We start from the raw sequence: 22,269 nt of genomic DNA on the forward strand, positions 1-22,269 counted from the left end.
GACGCGTTCCGGCGTCGTTAAACGTAGTGACTGTCGATCTCGACGAAGGTGGGTGATTCCTCCTGAGAGTCGGTGGCACTAATACGGACTTGTGCTCCCACGTACCGTTGCGTATATATTGGGAGACCCCTATAGGAATAAAGCCTTTATCCATAGGAAACCATGTCGGTCGCCCTACTGATCGCAATGCAGTGAACACAGCATTCACGAAGATCGACCACTCGTACCGTAAAATGTATTCTGTGGTTTTGCGAAAGGTTTGGCACACCCTCTGCCTAGATCTCCAGAGCAGTTTCTTTTGGCCTTTTTCAAACTCTATAACTGAAAAAGTCCAACCGAGCATTTGTCACTTCGGGCTCGTTAATACATCGAAGGAGACTAGAGTCATCTTTAGCTTTTTCTCGACTCTTAAAAAGTGAAAAAGCAAGTTGTGTCTAAAAGCGTCTAATAAAATTCATTCAATTCGGAAACACAAATTTCCCCTTTTAATATTTTAGTTGATCGAGTAATCCGCAATCGTGGAAGAAAGTCAATTGAAACCCCGTCGTTCGCGGAGGCTTACGAGTCAACCGTCTTTGTCCCCGGAATCGAAAACAGTACGGGCAAAGCGAACTCGTTTAACCGGTTCAAAATCCCCTTTCAAAGTTAGAACAAGTGTTCCGACTGAATCTGAGGTTCTGGTTACTCCTTACATTTCTGGAAACCCTGCCTCTATAGAAGAAGTTCAACAGCCACAGAAGGACAGTAATACTGATCCTAGTCTGGGGGCAAATACTTGTGTAACTGAACCAGTTCCATCTGTAACCGGTCCAGAAAGTTTTGTTCCCCAAACAACTGTCGCTGTCGAAGCAACCACTTCTTCGGCACCAGAAATATTTTACGGACCTGACGGTCTTCCTCTTCCACCGGGTTTGATTGCGATAGAGGAAATTGCAGAGGATCCGCAAGCAAGTACTCCAACTCATTTTGGAGTCGGGGTCACTCTATTTCCTTCATCAGAAGTTAATCCACCACAAGTGGAAGTCCCTGTAGAATCGCTAGGCAATCTATTGGATAGACTTAAAATGTCTGAACAACCGTCATCATCTAGGACTGTGTCAAATGACACAGCGACAGCAGAAGCCCCTTCCGTCACTCCAACGATGTTTGCCGGCATACCAGCTGTCCCAACTAGCTCTCAACAGCTAGAAGGAGTCCACCAAGGGACTATTTCGACAGTATGGTCTGTTCCAGTTTGTTCATCCGGAGTAATACCCGGTAATTCTTATGTTGAAACTCGACAGATTGATCCTCAAGGAGGTCAATTTAGGCCATCTAGTCCTCAAGGACTGACAATCCCTCTGAGTTTCGGATTGCTACCATATGGGGGGCAGTATGCCCTTTCATTACCTCCTCCGGGAGGATATCCATATGGCAGTTCTCAACAGTATTCAGGTTATACTGGAATTGCATCAAGTAGTTGGGTACCTATGCTACCTCAACAACCAAGGATTGTATATTCTATGCAACAGTGTGTACCTGTGACAAATATCCCAACCACACCAGCTATTGTAACTGTGTCTCAAGTTCAAGCGATACCTGTTACATGTCAACCTCAGATTTCTCAGGTTGTAATGCAACAGTCGCTTGACCATGGGTCACAACCACAATCGCCAACTGGTGGGACGACACAAGTACAAACGGGTACAATTACCCCACACCTTGGTCCAATGGTTAGCATGGCGCAACAGAACATGGCGTCACAACCATGGCTTGTACAATACCAACAACCACAGTTCCAGCAAGTATACCAAGGTTCTGAGCAGCAGATCTTTGCGAATAGTGGACAACCATATATCCAAAACGGTCAAAACCAACCGCTTTACAGTGGTCAAGTCCACCAACCGTATCAGTCATACCAACATCAATTACATTATGCTGGTATGCAAAGACCCACTGCTCAAGCGATTCCATCGTACCCTGGTTACGCTTCGCCTAACCTGAATCAACAGTTACCATTTGTGGCAACTTTAGAGTTACCTGATTTACATCGATTAACGAATGATCCGATTGCTTATGCCCCTTGGTGGCCAGCGATTCCTCATAAACTTCCATCTGACATTCCTAAATTCAATGGAAATCCAGGTGAAGACCCGTCGAATCACGTGATGACTTTTCATCTGTGGTGTTCGTCGAACACCTTTAATGACGATTCGATAAGGCTTCGCCTTTTTCAGAGGACATTGACAGGTCCAGCGGCTAAATGGTATATTGAATTGCCAAGAGCCTCTTTCGACAACTTTAGTTCCCTAGCCACGACTTTCTTAACCCACTTTCAATTACCGATAAGGTATGAAACGGGAACAGAAATATTAACCAACTTCAAACAGACAACTGCTACCCATATATCTGATCATATACATGAGTGGCGTCGTCGTCGTAGGATGGTGAAAACATATGTTCCCGATCAGCTATTAGCTGAATGGTTTATAAAGTCGTTACTTCCGGCTATTACGGAAGATGTGGCCAAGGGGGGAGTCGTAACAGAGGAGCAAGTGATTGCTCGTGCACAATATTTGGACTTAGTGTATACTCAGTCCGGCACACTCTATGACAAAATACCTGACGCCCCTAGACCGGAATTTTCAATTCCTCCCCCCCTAAATCAAATAGTGACTCTCATGCCGGTGATGGCATGATTGGCACAGCAAACACGAAATCGATAAAGGCTTCGTCAAAGAAAACCCGTAAGAATTCGGATCAAAATGCAAAAGAAGAAATTCTTGCTTCGGAAGTAAATGCCGTATCGGAAGATAAAGGCAAAGAAACCAATCAACCAGGAAGCAAGAAGAAGCAAAACAAAGGGAAGAAGAAGAAACAGGGTGAGTCATCCCCTGGAAAAAATTCTTCAAACCCTCCTGGCAAAGGGAAACAAAATTATCCATGTCTAATATGTGATGATAAGGATCATAACACAAAGAATTGCCCATTCAAAGCTGAGTTAAAAAGGTTCTTTAAAAGTTCCCAAACATCAGCTGTGTTAACTGATCCATTTCCCAACCCAGGTCAAAATCTGGTTGATAGTGGAAATGCTTCCCCGTCACAAGTCCTTATGTTGTCGGTTTCGAAACAGCAGAATGATGCTTTGATTTCGACAAGGAACAAAGATTATGGGAATCCTCAGGTGTCGAACGAAAAAGGTAAAGATCAACCAAGTAGTTCGACAACAACTTCGACAGAAGTTGTAACACCCACCATCCCTGAATTAACAATAAAACTGCCGAAGGGTGTAGTACACAAGTCGACATTTAATCCTCGCGCCAGAGCGGCGCAGCATTATAATATAGTGGAAGATTTGGCCCAATCGCCATCCGCTATGTCGACTCTTGAAGTGCTACAAAATTGTCCAACCCAAAGGCAGGCATTGTTATCAGCAATTGGTGGGGTTGATCCTAAAGATTCCAATCTTGTATCCTTTGATCACAAGGGATATGATCCTCAGTTACCAGCTCAGCTAGCTTTCCTTATTCAAGTGAAAGCACTCAACAAAATTGTTCACAGAACGATAATTGATGAGGGAGCCTCGACATGTATTATGTCAATGAGTTGCTGGAAAACTTTAGGATCTCCAACCTTGTCGCGATCTTCGACGACATTAAAAGCTTTCGACGGAAGGACTTATACCCCTTACGGTATCCTTAATAACTTGAAAGTTGAACTAGGAGGAAAGACAGTAGAAATTGATGTAGAAGTCATTGATGGAAATCTTGACTATAACATCCTACTGGGTAGACCATGGATTTATGCCATGGCAGCTGTCGTGTCGACTTATTTTAGGAAGATCGCATTCCCGTTTGAAGGAGGGATTACGATCGTCGACCAACAGAATTTCCTCCCTAATGGTTCACAAGTTACAGGAAGCATTCCCATGATCCATGAGAGCAACCATTCAATTCAAGATATCGGAGTAGGATTATTGAAAGACCCCACATTGATGGGAACTTTCGCGCTACCACCTCCTATTTATACAGGAAATGTACCGTTTGTAGCGACCTGCAACATGATATCTTCCACGAAGGTCAACATGGATCATTCAATGGTTTTGCCCCCAAGCCCTTTAGAAATATTGTAGCAATCAATGTTTCAAGCATGGGAGGCGAGCCCAAATCAACGCTCGTCAAGCGTTTGGGTAGATAGATCTAGAGAATATGGAACCCCATTAGATCCTTGGTCGAAAGTACATGGGACTGACGAAGGAATCTTACAATCAATGATGATTGAGGGGGCACCATGGAATGATCACCACCATCGTTCCCTTCTTCCGGAATATGAAGAAGATACTCCAAGTGACCTTTATCACCCTTCAGTATTTGAGTTCCTAACGAATACTGTAAACACGGTGGATTCCGAGCGAAACCTATCCAATATTGAAGAGACTATAGCCATAAATATCTCGACCAAAACAGATGTTGTAGAGAATATTTATGTCGGCAAAGGTTGTTCCCCTTCAGAACTGGAAATATATAACGCTCTTTTTCGCGAATTTAGAGATGTCTTTGCGTGGTCATATGATGAAATGCCAGGCATTGACTCGAGTATCGTTGAACATGAAATTAAAATGTATCCTGATGTCAAACCAGTAAGGCAACGGCTTCGGCAGGTGCACCCGAAGAAAGCCGCTGCCATTAAGGCGGAAGTTGAAAAACTCCTCCATGCTGGATTCATCTACCCGGTTCCTCTAACCGATTGGGTATCGAATATTGTCCCTGTTATGAAAAAACAAGGGACGATTAGAGTGTGTGTTGATTATAGGGATGTAAACCAAGCTTGTCCGAAGGACAACTACCCTACACCCTTCATCGACCAGATAATTGATGAATGCGCCGGATGTGAAATCTTTTCATTTATGGATGGATTTTCCGGGTATAATCAAATAAATATCCGCCCACAGGACCAGTCAAAGACTGCATTTATTTGTCCGTGGGGCACATTCGCTTATCGAAAATTACCCTTTGGTTTAAAGAACGCAGGGGCGACGTTTCAGAGGGCAATGAATTATGCCTTCCATGACATCAAGAACATCGTTCAACCTTATCTCGACGATCTTCCGGCTCATTCGCGAAAGCGGACTGATCATCCGCAGCATTTAAGAGCGATATTTCTACGTTGCCGACACTACAAGATAAGACTCAATCTGCACAAATGTGTGTTTTGCGTCGGTTCTGGTCGTTTACTTGGCTTTGTAGTCTCTAAAGATGGGATTCGTCTCGACCCCTGTAAGGTTCAGGCAATCATTAATTTGCCTCCACCTTCAAATTTGCTTCAGATTCAGAAACTCCAAGGGAAAGCAAACTTTCTGAGGAGGTTCATTCCAAATTACGCAGAACTTGCTAAGGGTTATACTCGTCTATTGAAAAAGGATGTACCTTTTGTCTGGGACCAGGTGGCGCAAGCTTCTTTTGATGCTCTGAAAGATTGTCTAGTAAAAGCATCATTAATGTACGCCCCGGACTATCAAAGAGATTTTAACCTGTATCTAGCTGCAGCGGATACGACCATTGCGATGGTTTTAGTTCAAGAAGTCGATGGAATAGAACATCCTATCTATTATTTAAGTAAAAACTTAAACGATACAGAAAGTAAATATTCTTATGTTGAAAAACTAGCGCTTGCAGCTGTTCAAGCGATTCAAAGGTTTCGACATTATGTCCTCTTTCGGAAAACTACCATCCTGTCAGATTGCAACCCCATGACTTATATACTGTCGCGACAGTTGCTGGGGGGAAAATATTCAAAATGGATAGCAATCCTTCAAGAGTTTGATCTGGAATTTGTAAAATCCAAATCAAAGAAAGCTCTAGTTTTCGCAGAATTGTTATGCGATCTCCCATCGTTGTCCAACGATGAAACATCAGAAGAGTCAATCGTGGACGAAAGTTTGTTTCTGATATCTGTAAGCGATGAGTGGTATGGAGATATCATAGTTTATCTCCAAACCCAAAAGTTCAGGCCTAACACCTCTCGCTCCGAACAAAAACGTATACGATACCAAGCAAAAGACTACATGATCGTCGGTGATACACTTTACCGTCGTGGTGTCGATACAGTTCTGAGGAGGTGCCTTACCCATGAGGAGGCCGAAAAAGCCCTGAATGATTGTCATTCAGGCGCGTGTGGGGGGCATCAGTCTGGATATGCAACAGCACAAAGAATCTTACGAGCAAGATACTTCTGGCCAACCATGTTCAAAGATTGCATAACCGCAGTCAGAAGTTGCCATGCTTGTCAAATCTTTGATAGCAAAACCAGACGACCACCCGCACCTTTACAGCCGATAGTTGCTGTTGGGCCCTTCGCCAAGTGGGGCATCGATTTCATGCAATGTAACCCCACCTCGACCGGGGGCATGGGTATATTATAGTCGTTGTTGACTATTTTACCAAATGGGCCGAGGCGATGCCTACATTGGATAACACTGGTGAAACAGCTGCCCTTTTCTTTTTCAATCATGTAGTCGCCAGGTTCGGCGTACCACAGGCTATAGTTACAGATCATGGGTCGCATTTTCGCAATCACATGATGGTCGAATTAGCTGCCAAGCTAGGGCTATCTCACGACAGCTCTACCCCATATTATCCGCAAGCCAACGGACAATTCGAAGCAATCAACAAAGTCCTGAAGCGTATGTTGCAAAGGATGATCGGGGTTCATAAAAGAAGATGGCACCTAATCCTGTACTCAGCTTTGTGGGCTTACCGGACCTCGGTAAAGAACGCAACCGGGTTCACACCTTTTCAACTGGTGTATGGCCTGGAAGCAGTCTTACCAATCCAGTGCGAAATTTCGTCGCTTAAACTCGCAATCGATCTTCTCCCCGGAACTTCAGAAGAAGAGGCTCGTTTCTTGGAATTAATCCAATTGGATGAAACCCGTCGTGACGCCGCTTTGGCTAACGAAGCTCATAAGAAATGAGTCAAGGCTCAGTTCGACAAAAATGTCAAACCCCGTGTCTTCTCAGAAGGTGATTTGGTCTTGCTTTATGACCAAGAATCCGATAAATTGGGAGCAGGTAAATTCAAGTCCTTATGGATGGGCCCCTATATTGTTAAAAGGGTGTTAGCAAAAGGAGCCTACGAGTTAATGGATTACGATGGAATTCCACTGGCGTAGCCCCACAACGGGTTGTACCTCAAGCGTTACTATGCTTAAATAGTAACCTGCATGCTTTTGTTGTATTTTGTTTTCGCTAAAATGTTTGTTCTGGTCGAGTGATCCGCCTTTTTCATTCGTTGCAGATGTCAAACCTTATGGAGACATGTGTTGGGTATGCCGACGGAGCGAGTCGTAGTTCGCGGAACCTATCCTCCGCGGCCTGGGCCATTTTTGATCCAAGCGGCGAGTTAGTAAGTTTCAGAGGTGTATGTATTGGGCAATCAACGAATAACATCGTTGAGTATAGCGCATTGATAGAACTACTCTCTGATGCCATCACACGTGGCATACGCCGACTAATTGTCAGGCTAGACTCACAGCTCGTAATACTACAACTCAATGGTATATATTCTGTTCGCAATCCAGCTATTTATCGCATGTTCCTAAGGGTTAAGATCTTGGAAAGACGATTTGATTCAATTCAATATCAACATATTTCAACAAACTTAAACACATTAACTGACTCATTAGCAAACTATGTGTTAGATAGAAATTTGCAACATTTATAAAAAGGACACATCATCAAAAATTGTACATATGGATCACGTAAATCAACCAGAATAAAACCCGAAAATCAAAATATATAAGCTATTTATATAAGTTCATACATAATGTTCTGTAACCAAGACAAAATTGGTCATATGACCTAAAAACTCAAAAAGATGCTAGGGGGCACCCTAGCCTAGTGGTGCTCATGATAGTACGTCACGGCCTGTGCAATCATGCGCAAGAGACGAGTCCATCGTCTAGGCACACCAATAGTATGTCGCTGCATCTGTAAAGGTAACTCGTCAATCTGTACATCCGGAAGGCCACGAGTAAGGCTCTCAACGTGCTCCTGCACAGCTGTAAGGGTCTCAGTGTCGTCAAGATCGCGAATAGCAACTCTCCTAGCAGGCTCCCCTGTCGGGGCAGCAGCTGGCGATCTCGGACGAACTGCTGGACGAACAGGACCAATATCTGCATGCACCCAAGAGTACAAATTAAAAGTCTTGATAGAATAAAGCATAGCAACATTATGAGTAAGAACAATAAACAGTAATATGGTCAAAGAGTTTACCAATGGCACCCCACTGCTCGCCATCCGGTAGCACCAAATCCGGATCACCTCGGAAATCCATACCCACATATGGATACTCAGAAAACGCCATCTCCTGGCGCTCGAACCACCTAAAGAAGGCCTCAGTAAAAGTAATCTGAGGTTGACCTGCATGCCTAGACATGTGGTCAACCCACCTCTGCATGCGTGCCTCGGTCGGAGAAGGCAAGTCAAGTATGATGTACTGAGGCTGCATCAGTGGGATTTTCTCCAAGGCGAAGGCAGTCAGAATAGAACCAAATCGAAAGTTCTTCATCTTCCTGTCCTTTACCTTGGTCAATTGACTTTTCATCTGAACAAGTACTACATCACACCAGTTGAATACTTTCGGTTGGAGACACTCCAAGGCGTGCTGCATATAAGACCTGTTGGCAACATGTAGAGCTGCGCTGCCGGTCATCCTACCAATAGTGAACAGAATGGACCTGAGAGCCCGATCAGTAATCTCACGGATAACAATCTTGCCGTCTCTGCTCGGCTGAGAACCTTCCCTGCAATACTGGCGGACATAATCTCTGGTGGAATCAGTCCCCCGAGCCGTACCTGATAAGGAAATGGGGGCACCTCGTCTTGACAGTCCAGTCAAGAAGTACATGTCCTCTATGGTCAAGGGGATGGTCTTCCCCTAATCTGGAACACTTGGTTAACAGGATCCCAAGCATCAAGCATATACTGCAGTAAAGAAATCTGTGCTCTCATGCTAGAGATACGGAAGAACTTCAGCAGGCCACAGTTCCGCAGCGCGTTCACCGTGACCGGGTCATGGAGGGAAATCATTTCCTCCTCTTCATGTTCTCGTTCTCGCCATGTAAGGGACATTTTGTTCAAGGTTCCCTGCAAAGCAAACAAGAGAAAGAGTGAATTCCTGATTTGATGAAAAACCAGCGAAAAAATCATCAAAAATAACCTTAAAACTCAATCTTTTTGAGCCCAGCGCGGGCAGGAAGTCTCCCACTTGTGCTGAGGGTCAGGCTGCCTTAAGGCAGCTTGACCTTTAGCGCAGGTTTCGAAAGGGAAACCTGCGCTGATCCTAGGGCGCCCTGGCAAAACCCCAGGAGCTCAGAAAGACCGGAAAACAGGCAAAAAACAGGAAAAGGAAACCATGAAAAGAAAGAGCTAGGTTTTAGCTCCTACCTGGTCCAGACGGCACCGAAAATCGTCCGCAGAATCTCCCGGAATCAGCTAGTGAAAATCAAGGGGGAAGAGGCACCTCCAGAGCTCCAACAAGCCAAATGTAAATGAAATGGTAAATGAGAGGTAAAAACACCTTTTAATGGCTTTTTACACAGTTTAAAGTGAAATATTAGGGTTATAATCTCATTTTCATGCAAATATTATTCATTTCTAATAAAGTTTGTTACAGCAATTGAAAAAGCAGTACTATATTTGAAGAGAGAAAAGCTAGTAATGGTAAAAAATCAAAATGTGACCATAAAATCGAGCAGTTTTACTGCGGAATTTATGCTCGTTAAAAAATAGAAAAGCGAGATCCGAGCAGTTTTAGCACATAGTTCATGCTCGTTAAAAAATAAACATAAGGTTGAGCAGTGTTTTGGCGCATTCAAGCTCTTTAAAAAATGAACCCAGTACCGGTAAATAACCATTTGTGATCGTAAAATTATTAGCCATGAAAAGCCTTGGTTGTGTTTGCACCCGCCACCTCCATTCCATTTGGCCAATCGTTCACCTCCATATGATTGTTTACCCATTTTGAGGAATAGTTGCGAAGAGTGATTTCACTTAGCCATCCTTGTGACACTGCCGTGATTGGAAAATTCCAACCTGTACCTGGAATCTGCTGCTATCCCTATTTATCAAAAGACGAGTCTTCTTTGAGCTCTTTTCTCCTGACTCGTAAAATATGAAAAGTTTGCCGAGTTTTGGCCTTCCAGCTCGTAAAGTGACCGGAAGAGCTATCCCTCTTCTAGATTTTAATCTTTTTGGACCTGAGGGATTATTGCACAAAAAGGTCGAGCGCTTGTTTTATTCGGCTCGTTAAAGTTATCGAAAACTCATCCCTTCTGTATTGTTTTATACTTTTTCGGACTTAAGGGATTAGATGATGAAAAAGGAATTTTGGAGTTAACTTTCTGTACCTTTTCAGACTCTCTAAAAATGAAAAGGACCGAGTTTTCCTTGTCGTTAGACTCGTTAAAATGATTAAATAGCAACAAACTTGTCTTTAGACGAGAACGAGTTTCCCTATCGCTAAGCTCGTTAAAACATAGCGATGGGCTTTCCCGAAGGGCAGGTTATAGAACAAGCATATGTTATCCTCCTCAAGCTTGACAAAAATAAAGAGGTACTGGTCAGAAATGACTGGGGAAAAATTGGGAGAACCTCAAAGCTTTAATGGTAGCAAGTCGCTCTTGAACATGACACTTTGTCCTCCGTATCACATCAGGTTGGGTTGTTTCATTCACCGGTCTCATCACCATGGTCCTCGCCAAACCATCCACATTTGGGGTAATGCTACCGATCCATCACATCAGTGTCGTTGTATGTTCAAGAGGTGTGTTCAGAAAGAGTCAACCGTGTCCCATCCACTGCCATACATTATCCTTCATCCACCCATGATCGCCACCCTGAATCATATCTCACAGATTGTTTTCACCTCCACTAAAATCATTAGCTCCGTTCCATGTCACTGATGTGGGATTCATTAAGGCCCTCCTTTGACGGATCGCTTCTTGTCGACTTCAGCTCATTATCCAAGAAGTTGATCTAGGAACACCCCCCCTTAGTACTTTGAAGCTTGCATGCCTCAATGGCAAGTTTCTCACTTCCGGCGATAGGTATACATCAATGACCTTCGACCAGAAGATTTTGCGTGGTGTTCGATGCCAAGTCCTTTATTCACACCACATGAATTGTACTGCAGTACCTTGAGGGTCATTGTCATTATTGGTTATTCCTCTCGCGCTTGTTAACGGTTTACATGATTGACCGGTAATCAAGCGATGTCTTTCCATGTTCGACTTCAGCGCAATTCTCACATGGATCGACTTGTACTTAGAGTGAAGATCGAACGAGTTTGAAGACCCCGGATCTAGTTTCATCCATCCGGGCTGCGATATATATATTCAGGATATAAAGACATTTGTTATGTACATCATTGCAGCAGATGATCATCCTACTCAAAGGATGATAATTTCAGCAGAGAATTATCAGTCTACCACCAGACGATCGTCTGTTCTATGTACCAAAATGAATTTATAAAGCTGAGCATGGGAATGCCCGCCTCAGCTAGATCATGAAAGCAGAATGAAAAATAATGTACTGTATTGTATTTTATTACAGGGCGCCTCTCAGCGATTGAATGAACTTCGGATCCTCCTGATAAAGCATTTCACCCGATAAACGACCTCATACTTTAGGGGGCAACTGTTATAGACATTTTTGTGCCTAACAGCATGAAGCATGAAATGTCGATAATCTAAGGGATCCAAAGTCCCTAAACATGTTGTTCCTACCCCTAAAGGAACAAGGTCAGCAAACCACAGCACTGAAAATCAATTCTCCACCTGAAAACACTCAAAAACAAGCTATTTCTGGATCATGTCAGCTGCTCCACTGAGCATCTGCGCTGAATGTCAACTGCTCCACTCTGTACCTGCGCTGAATGTCAAATCTAATGAAGGCTACCTGCGCTGGGCGAGATTGGCCAAGTGGCACAGTCATTCTGCAAGGTGTCAAATGCCCAGGAAGCTTCCAAAATGACACTTGGATCAGGGAATTCGCCTTGTGATGAGTAAGAGGATCTAAATCTCCAAGTGGAAGCAAGAAACTCCAAGTGGACTCAAGAACTGAATTATAACTGAAGTGGGAGAGGACACTAGTCAGCTTCATGCCAGCCTCAAGCTGACTCATCCTTTCTCCAAATCTCCTATATATAGAGCTCTCTCATGAGGTCTAAGGAGGCTGGAATTTTGTGCAAGTAAGGAAGTGCTGTTGGTTTGAGTATAGAACTATTGGGTGATTGCTTGAAGGAGGTGAAGAGGAGATTTCTTTCTGCTGGGAGGTGTTGCTGGATTGGGCCTATTATGGTTGTAACACTCTCAGAACTTTACTTCTTCTATTAATAAAGTATTTGAGGTTCTTCTATATGCATGTGTCTCTATGGTGAATTGATGCTTGTATATTTGATTTATTCTAATCCTTGAATCAGTTATGGATGTATGCTTCTTGTAGTTTCCTTTTCTTGTGCTTTTACAGGATCTTTGTGTAGCTAGGCCGGTGAAAGAGAAAGGAGCTAGGAGCAAGCAGCAAGGAGGGAAGATTGGGTCAATCATTAGCGGAAGATATCGGTTAGTGGATCCCCTTTCTCTTCTCTCTCTCATCTCATAAAGAAGTAATCTTGAATAGCTTTGCATTCAGTTGTTGCTGAGGTACTATCACCCTTAGAGTGGGATAGGGTCATTCCGTATTGGATACTTTTCCCAACAACAAGCAGAATCTATTAGAATATGGATTGGTGCCCTTTATCAAATGCAAGTTGTCTCAAAATTAGATAATATATATATATATATATATATATATATATATATATATATATATATATATATATATATATATATATATATATATATTCTTGTTAGCAGGAAAACGGATGGCCGGCATAGTTCATGATTGGTGGATGGGTGGATCGGAAGAAGAAAGAATGAATGTAGCTGCTGCAGGTCTAGCCACATTAGAAGTACTCTTGCTAACTCAGTTTGTTCCTGAACCAGCTGATGATAAGAAACAACTCATCATTGCTTTAGCAATAATGGAACTAAAAGATCTAATGTTTTTAGATCAATTTGGAAATGACTCCATGGCAAAAATATATAAGGCTAATCTCACCAATAATGCAACTCAAAAGATTTCCTTTTTGTCTAAATTTCCTGGAAATTTAGGTGATATGATAATGAAATATTTAGAAATCCAAGGCAAAAAGGTTGATCAAACTTACTGGATAGATCTCTTGTTCAAATGCCAAGAAAAGGTCAAATATCTTTGTTGGCAAAAACAATCCCAAGATTTGTCTCCTGGTTTAAATGTTTGTCGCTCTGTGTTACCATGGACGCCATTTAAAAAGAGAAAATCTAAGAGATATGGTAAGTTTAGAACCAAGAGAGTTGCTAATCCTAGAAGACCTTTCAGAAAATTCAAATATTTGAAAAAACGCCGACAACCTAAAAGAGACAATGCATGTTTTATATGCAAGCAAGAAGGTCACTTTGCTCGCAAATGTCCCAAGAGTTCTTCAAACAAATTGAAAGCTTGTATAGAAATTGAAGACTTTGTAGATAACTGGTCTGTTGTTGATTCCCAAGATGAAGTGTCCGATGTATATATCTTAACTGATGCTTCCTTGTCCGATACCGAGTCTGTCCCAGATGTGAGTCAAAAAATGAATATTTGTTATTATAATGATTGTTCTGAATCAGAAGATGAACAAGAACTGCATTACAGTGATGAATACAGTTCAGATGAATACACTGATGAAACTTCAGAAGGTTTTTCAGATGCCACTGTCTCTTCTACTTGTCAAGGCCCTGAGAATTCAAGCTCCATTTTCATTTCTCCGCCTCCACAGTCCACTTTGAATTCTTTTTGTCCTTACCCTAAGACAGTTGCTTCTTCATCTTCATCACTGCCTATTTCTACCCCTGTTAGCAAAGATGAAAGCTCTTTCCTTAAAAAGATTGTTAAATCTAATAATCTCCTATATATTCCAGTTGAAGTTCTTGTAAAAGGAGATTGGATCTCTGTTGATGCTTTCATTGATACAGGTGGTTCCAATAATTTGGCTCAACCTTCATTATTTAAAGGTTTATGGAAACCTTTGCAGAATATCTTAGTTTCTGAGACCATTGGTGGCTCTATAAATCTCACCCATTATGTTGATAATGTTTCTTTAAAAAATTGGGGGAGTATTGTCAAAATGTCTGCAATTCAACATTATGATGCCTCTGCAAGTTTGTTCCTTGGAATGCCATTTATCAATTCTGTTTTGCCTGTGACTATTAGTGAAGACAAGATCATCTGTAATATCAAGAAAAAGGCAATAGCAGTCCCAAGATTGACCTTAGCTAATTCTGAAGCCAGAAAAGAAAATAGTCAAAGGAAAGAAGGCATAAATAAAAACAAAAATGGATCTCATGACTGGCAAGAAGTATTGCAGATTTATGAAAAGAGGAGTCAGCCAAAACAAAAAGCCAATAAAAACCCTGAGTGGTCTCCAGCACAAATCAGCCTTTGTGATGAATTGTTAAAATGTTGTTATGAGAATCCTAAAGCATTCTAGAGTATAGAGAGTCCTCAACAAGAAATAATTACTCTCCATGACAACGGGGTAACTAGAAAATTAATACCCTGTACTCCAGCAGATGAAAAAGAAATCAGAAAACAGATTGAAGAATTGTTGCATCTCCAGTTGATTGAACCTAGTGCTTCACATTATTCTTGTTCTGCATTTTTGGTCAGAAATCATTTTGAAATTGTTAGAGGAAAAGATAGAATGGTCATCAATTATAAGCCTCTAAATGCTATAACCAAAAGTTTTAGTTATCCTCTGCCCAGACAAGAAACAATAATGCAGAAAATTCAAAATAGCAAGATCTTTAGCAAGTTTGACATGAAATCTGGTTATTATCAGATTCAAATCAAGGAAGAAGATCGTCATAAGACTGCTTTCACATGTCCTGCCGGTTTTTATCAATGGAGAGTTGTTCCATTTGGATTGAAGAATGCTCCAGCCTTCTTCCAAAGACGAATGGATCATATCTTTGGTAAATATGATTTCATTGTTGTATATATTGATGATATTTTGGTTCATAGTCCTGATCTTGAAACACATATGAAGCATTTACAGATCTTTCTTGAGGAAGCAAAACAACATGGTCTTGTTTTATCAGAAAAGAAGATGCTTCTTTTTCAAGATAGCATTGATTTTTTAGGTATTCATGTTAGCCATGGGAAAATTCAGATGCAGCCTCATGTTCTTACCAAATTGTCTGAATTCCCTGATCAATTGCATGATGTTAAGATGATTCAGCGTTTTCTAGGAATTTTGAATTATGTACATAAATATATTCCTAGACTTTCTGAAAAGACTGCCCCGATTCGTAAACATTTACATTCTGGTTGGTCACCTGAGGCCACAAAGGCAGTCCAATTGTTAAAAGTTGAATGTCAGAATCTCCCTGAACTCAAACCACCAGGTAATGGTTTTCTCATTTTACAGACTGATGCCTCTGATAATTTTTGGGCAGCAGTCCTTTTTGAACGAAAGGGAGAAGGATAAGAAAAAGAAGAAGTGTTATGTGCATATGCCTCTGGCGAATTTTTAATTCACCGGAAGAATTATTTTCCAACAGAAAAAGAAACCCTTGCCATATTCAATGGTATACATAAATTTGAGCTTTACTTAGCTCCCGCCAGATTTTTAATCAGAACTGATTCTATGAATTTTAAATATTTTCTGGCAGCCAAGATTTCTAAACAGCTTACACGAGGACGATTTTTGGCATGGCAAATGTGGTTTCAGATATATGATTTTGATATTGAATGGGTTGCTGGTAACTCCAATTATTTAACTGATGCTCTTACTATAGAAATGAACAAGGCTCATGTTCACAGAGACATTTTTGATCTTCCTGGTAAGACTCCGATGGATGACAGCTTTGAAACCTTTGTCAAAAGATTCCAACTTCTTGATATTGTTCTTAATGATGTTGTTAAAGAAATTAAAAAAGTAGTTGGTCTGAGACTCAGAAGAAACCAGTGGATACAACAATGCCAAGCTTGGTAGACTAAAAATGTTGGTATTTTGTTGGGTCTAGATGAAGATTTGGTGAAGGTATATCCTTTACCCAATATGAAAGTAAAGTTGTTTTTCAAGACTCTTGATGATTACTGGACCAAAAGCTACACTGATGAAATGATCAAAGTTTTGCAGATCTTGAATTATTATCAGATAATTGGAGGAGTTGATTTTTCTTTTGTTGTATATACTACTGCCAAGATGTTAGATTTAGAAGAGATTAATATGAATGAGAAAGTTGAAAGATTTTTGAAATCATTAAGAATTCCTGATCTTTTTGAGGAGTTGGAAGTTGCATTTCTTCAAAGAAATGACGAGAATTTTGCAGGAACAGATTCATTTCCCCAGTATGAACTTTTTGCACCCTTTGCAGATTGGGAAATCCGAAATGGCTTATGTCAAAAGAAGATGCAAACAAGAGCTTCTCAATGTGTAGAAAGAACATTACAGTATTTGAGAACTTTCTCTGCACCATGGGATTATCAAAGTATGGAATAGTGCCAAATCCTTTTGCACAGGTATATGGTTTGCACAAAGTTGAGGCTTCCATGATTGCTAATAATCAAGAAGAAATCAAGATAATTACATCGTGGCTTAAAGAATTCCATACCCTGAAGCTACCAGAAAAATTGTCATTAATCAGAACATTGGAAAAGTTTCAAGGAAGATTTGGTGTTATTAGATTGTTAATTAATCAAAAGACTTTCATTACAATCAGTGTAATTTCTGGAAATTGGAATGATGATGTAGTTTTCCTGATCAATTTGTTACTATCAACTTCAACATGCTCCTCTATGATTTTTGAACTTGGGTGGCAACATCAAGAAAATATCAGCCATAATTGCAAGCTATGGGTCCAATATGCCATTGAACGATCGGTCAGTATGTTCCAAATCTTCAAGTGGGAATTATTAGATGGAGTGGAGTTGTCAGTTCAAACAATGCCCGAGTTCCGTAAAAGTAAAAAAGATTCTTTCCTTAACATAGAAATCGATCCACTTGCCTATGTTAACAGATGGACTAGCGCTGACAATGAATATGTTTTACCTCAAAAAAATCTTTATGTCACGATAGATACGATAAAGTTTGACACAGGACAAACTTCATAGGCACCACTCAAAGGCGAATCTTCTATAGTCATGGCCAGCTCAAAAGGAAAGGAGAAGGTATTTGAGGAAAAGGAAACAGTTTTCGTAGACATGTACCAAGATGCTCAAGAACAGAATGACCCCATGTAACAGTCGAAGAATAAATATGTAACAGTCAAAGAATAAATATCTAATTAACTTTTCTAATTAACATTAATTTTAACTAAGAATAGTGCTTACCTGTCGTAGAAGTAGGCTTACCGCAACAAGGTTTTGGGGACGACTCTCCACCCAACCATAGGCTCAATTGTGCAACGTCTTGCTACAACTGGCCACCCCCGAGCCCTCAATCAACGTGCTACTGCCAGTGCTCCTAAGTCTTAGTACACCATTCTCCCAAGAGAATGAAAGATCTCGGAATGATAGAATTCAAGAATGCCTCCCATCTTCCTCACCATCTATTAAATAGAACAACATTGGAAGGGGAACCACATGCACACACTCCATGTGTCTACATGCAACTTTCTTTTGATTTTTAGCTTTCTTGTTTTATTTCTTTACTTTTCTTTTGATTTTTAGCTTTCTTGTTTTATTTCTTTCTTTTTGATAGTTTTCTTGTTTTATTTCTATTTATTCTTATTTAGAGTTTTAGTATAGTTATTACTATTTTTATTTTTATTATTTTTATTTATTTTCTTGTATATTTTTAAATTCATTTATTATTTATGATTTATTATTTTTATTATTTATTATTTATTATTATATTATTATTTATTATGTATTATTAAGGGAAGGGATATTACATACTCTCCCCCTTTAAGGAACTTCGTCCCGAAGTTATGTTGAATTATGTATTATGTATTGTTTTTATTATTTATTATTTATTATTTTATTTACTTCCTGTTTCCAACACCCTCTGCTGAACTAGTATAACCAGCAGGCATCGAAAGTCCCCAACACCCCGGGAAATCTCAAGGAATCTCTGTCCTTTTTCCCACTTTCGGCACCAGGCTAAGCCTGACCCGGTCTGTATCCTAGTCCAAGGCTGGCCCCAAGGCTCACGCCTGACTCAGACCTCATCTGCCCCAAGGCAGGCATCCGGTCCGGTACTCAATGACCCCGGGCATCTGGCAAGGCTGGCCCACTCCCTCCACAACTACTAAGGCGCACAACCCCAGGCATCGAAGTCTTACACAACCCTTCCAGACTTCGGCATCCCAATCCAATACTAGGCACCAAGCCTAGAACATCAGGCACTTGGCCTCCTCAAGAAGGTCTCATAGCTCTTCAAGAGCTATCCTTCAAGAGCTATACACAAGACAAAGGAACCACTGGCATATGTAGTGTTGATTGAGTTTGTCCCCAGCCCATATGGTGTTACTTATTCTCCCTCATGCATATGGGCTCACACGAGATCATCAAATAAACCGGCCCTCTCGGCCCATTTGTGGAGTCCTGTGAATCCTCACATCTCCACATGCATCCAATGCATTAACCATATCATCAAATAAACAGGCCCTCTTGGCCCATTTGTGGAGTCCTGTCAATCATCACACCTCAACATGCAACCAATGGATTAGCTATACCATCATAGTATCATAAAAAAAATAATCCACATGCCAAGTCTTGCATGTCATCATGAGAACATTCATCCTTGTTAATCGCAACATTATGAATAATGACGAACTGCATGCTCATGCATGTCATAAATTTGTATGCATATCACATGCTTCACCTCATGAAATACCCTCATAAGTTAGCACATCAACATATTTGCATCAAAGACATATCATGACTTCACATAATAAATGAACCACATGTCAATAAACCTCATATTACATTATGCATATCATATTCATCATGAGTATTCAACATCAAATACCTATCATCACTTAGTAAATTAATGTGTCAATATACATAATACCTATGCATATCGCTATTATCATATGGATACATTATCACTATTAAGAACCATATGTAAATCATTATCTTCCTACCATGGAACATCGTCAATATGAGAACATCTCAATACTTTAGAATAATACTCTATAAGCATTCTTATCATGGCTCATCAAAAAATCAATTTCATTTACTTTACAACATTCAACTATGAATTACGATTATTGAACATCCATCTAGGATCCATGTTATCTCATCAGTGTTATTAGTGTTATGTTTTCATCAAGATACCAACTACTTTTTCAATAATCATTTCCACTTTTTTTTTCAACTAGGAAGTTTACCATTTACACCATAGGTATAATAATCTAAGTACATCGTTAAATTTCACATTAGCCTCATCATCTTGAGTCTTAATCTCTCGTCATATATTCTTCCTTCCCCAAGGAATTCTGGTGAAATTCATTGTTAAGATATTACTAGTTATACAATCCTTTTTTTTTTTTTAATCATCTATCTCAAAATTAAAATCCCTTGGTTTTACATCCATTTACCCTTTAGCTTACCGATTCTAATACTGCTATAGGCAATTGCATATAAACACTAGGTCATCATGATTTAATTTTATATCATGCTTAATTTACTTGCATGACGGTTTGTTGATCCATGTTGACTTGTACATACATCACTTACCAATTATGATATTCATCTACAAAATATTTTCTTATCTCGTCAAGTTCCTATCTCAATACCACTTGATTGCTTTATGGTAAATTCACCCTTTTTCAAGTTGGACAAGAGATTTTTGCTCATTAAATAGTATCTTTTTAGATTTTGAAACAGTTGGAAACATTACTACCATCATTGTCCATGAAAAATTTAAAAGTGTGGTGTTTTTGTTGAAACACCCTCTTTTAACGCTATGGGAACAAAAGTTGATAAGTTTCTTTATGTGAAGTCTTACTTATGAAACAATGAGTGCAAATCGGTCAAGTACAACCTCTATTAATTGACTCTCACTTCTTTTGTCAATATGTACACAATCCTTCTCAAGGTATCCTTATAAAATTTCTAGCAACATTCCTTCCTATACTTTAACTATTATATATAAATATAAATATAATTATTATTAGTATTTTTACAATTTAAACCTTTGAACATCTTCCTTGTTTATCATCACTGGTCATTATGAAAATTCTCAACTTCATATCTTCATACTTTTAAACTATGTAGATCATCACTATGACCATTACCAATCATATTTCTAATAACCTTAAAAGAACTTTCTTCAACATCATAATAGTTAATTAAGCTAAACTGAAATCATAATGTACAATTTAGATGTATCATAAAGTTTAAACCATAAAACATAATTTAGATGCTCCATAAAAAAATATCTGTCTTAACTAATTAAGCACTCCTAATTAGTTCACTACATCTTAATCATCAATGATGTGTTGTCCTCGTTAGAAGATCATATTTAGAGAGTTGTGTGCTTGCAATAATAGACCAGAGAAATGTCGAGCATTATATGTCACGATAATACTAATTATGCAGATTCATGACTTTAAGTATCGGTTTATGTAATCATTACTTAAACTTACAAAACTTCATAAATTAACAGCTGAGCATAACCTTTGGAAAATGGTTGCTCATCTAAAGGTGAATTGCTAAGGTTGCATTACAGGATGAGTATAGTACTCGACAACACTCTGTAGCATCGCAGTTTGGGTACAGCTTTTTAAAGTCAACAAAACTCTGTCTTAGTTCACTCTAGATATTAGATTGACAACCTTAACTAAAAGCTATCAAAACAAAAGACTGACATTTGTGGACAAGATTTGTCATGGGCAGTTACCAATAAATGGAAAATGGCAAGTATATGCAAAACAGATGGTTCTATTGACTTGTTATGATTCCCAATGGACTGATAGAAACAATGAAAGTTTTGTCCACGAGAGTTAATTCGAAACAGAAACCATACAGGGCTACAGGATCAAATAACACTACTGCTGGATCAGGTTTAAATCTGTTACAAAAATTAAATGAATCACACTATTGCAAATGCATAAGAAAGATCTAAGGCGTTACTTCTAAGACAAAGGGAGCCCTGCTTTCGCTCAGAAGAAATCCTGCTACACACCTATGAACTCAAGAAATCACCAACAATTGTATTCAAATTACTGTCTCAGCAATACATATTAAAAAAACAGGAATGTGCCCAATGATCAGATCAATCTGAAAGTGAAAGAAACCGAAAATGGAGATGTCAAATACATTGCCGCAGTTATTGACAACTTATCTAGAGAAATATAAGAAAAATTGGAACTATTGGAAACATTCAAATTCTTTCATAAGTTAGCTAAAAATCTAGATTTTGGAGAAAATATGTTAGTGTCAAGAACCTTAGCAAGATGATGGTAGAGACCTGATGATGAGAAATACACACGATGTAATATGTAAAAGCCACACAATGTAATATGTAAGATTGTTCATTAAATGATAATAAAACATACATCACAGGCTACAGAAGAGGATAGATGGAAAGACTTTGAAAGAAGCATGGGAGGGGACCCATCGATGAAGATAGAAGGGCAAAGAAGATATTTTGAGAGACAAATCCTCCATATTGACTGTCCAAAGGAGAAAATAGTAGTAACCACATCAATTAGTTTAGGTCACTACTAAATGGAAGGACTGGAGTCAAAAGTTAGCAGTTAGTTAATGTGACCACCCTACCCTTCCAGCAAGTTGAATAAAGTCTTATGATAGTTTGATGGTTAGATTAAATAACCAAGTTCAGAAATTAGCACTTGCCCAAGCTATAACTGCGTTATTAGATGTTCAAGAAATGAGGAGAAATAGCCTTGTTTTGTAGAAAAAGAAAGTTTGTTCTAAAATTCAAACTGGTAGGGGTCAAAAGCAGAGAAAGGGGTCAAAAAGTACTTATGAGTCTACTTTGACAAAGAAGAATGTCAAACAGATCAACTTTTCTACAAATCAAGAAGATATTTTCTTTATGTTAGAGGTATCTTCCCTAAGGGAGGAAGACAAACTTCTTGTATTCTGGTACTAAACAACACATGACATCCCATAGAGATCTGTTCACAAGACATGAACTATGATCCCAATCCAAGCGTGTTTACAAGGGAGATGATAACAGTAGTGATGTTGCAATTCAA

Source organism: Pinus tabuliformis, chromosome 3_2, assembly GCF_031772625.1.
Source record: "Pinus tabuliformis cultivar Carrire ecotype Pingquan chromosome 3_2, CPIR1, whole genome shotgun sequence".
Lineage (NCBI taxonomy): Eukaryota > Viridiplantae > Streptophyta > Pinopsida > Pinales > Pinaceae > Pinus > Pinus tabuliformis.